The sequence below is a fragment of the Loa loa genome (genome assembly GCF_000183805.2).
Source record: "Loa loa unplaced genomic scaffold supercont3.21, whole genome shotgun sequence".
In the NCBI taxonomy this organism is placed as follows: Eukaryota; Metazoa; Nematoda; class Chromadorea; order Rhabditida; family Onchocercidae; genus Loa; species Loa loa.
In genome coordinates this window covers 176,271-177,362 of record NW_018108201.1, presented here as the reverse complement: position 1 = coordinate 177,362, position 1,092 = coordinate 176,271, and positions in this window count along the sequence as shown.

The following is a 1,092-nucleotide window of genomic DNA, read 5'->3' as shown; positions in this document are numbered from 1 at the left end:
CATTATCACGCATTATATCATTGGCATACATTCTTATTGGTTTGTTTTTTTTCAATTTTTTTTAATTTCGTAAGTTGATTCCTAGTTCTTTTTCTTTTTTTTCCTAGTAAAATATAATTTACTGAAATAGATTCTAGATATTGATGAGTGTGCAAATGATTGCTTGACAAACCAAAAAAGAGAACAGCCTATAAATCGAAAGTTGAGGACAAATGATTGTCTAAAATTTCAACTCCTGAGAATCTATTTCTGTAAAATGAAGTTAGGCACTACAATTATGATTATTCATGCAGATGAAACATTGTTCAGTTAACATTTAATACCATTAGTAGCAAGTGACAAATGATAAGTACCCAGTTGTAGAATAAGTTAACATTTATTAGCAAGTGATAAGTGATAAGTACCCAGTTGTAGAATAAATTATCGAAACAAAAGGATCGTATCATCTCCTTTCCATTCATAAACTGAAATTCGATTTAATAATATTCTACAGTAAGAAAAAGGTATACAATTTATAAATCATCAAAGATCAATACGATATTCTATTCCTAAATTATCAATTAAATTAACGCCTGTTGTACCATCTGTTGATAATAAAAGAAAGAAAGATGTAAACATTTGTGAAAATATTGTTGACCGTTATCATATTTACATTGTGTTACTTGAAAATAATATTACTTTGAAAAAATAACCAAAGAAATCAATCAAAATTGCTAAATTAGATGGGAAAAAAAAGAAGCCATATCTCTCTTCATCTTTATCAATCACTCTTATCAAGTTCGAAGCCATATCACAAGTCAAAAATTTATATCATAAAAGATGATAACAACAATTTATCATGAGAACATTCTACTGCTTAATCTTCAGAATATGAACACAAATCTGATCAATTTTCATATATTTTATCACAACTAGGCGCTTTTGCATCTAATAGATTTGATAATATGATCGCAGGAATATATTTTCTTTTTTTTTTTCTTTCAAATTTTATTTGAATTTTTTTTTTTTGTTATCTTTGTACTACCTCATTACTAAATTTGAAAAGAGATTAAAAAATTTATTCTATTTGAAGTTACCGATAACAATGGATAA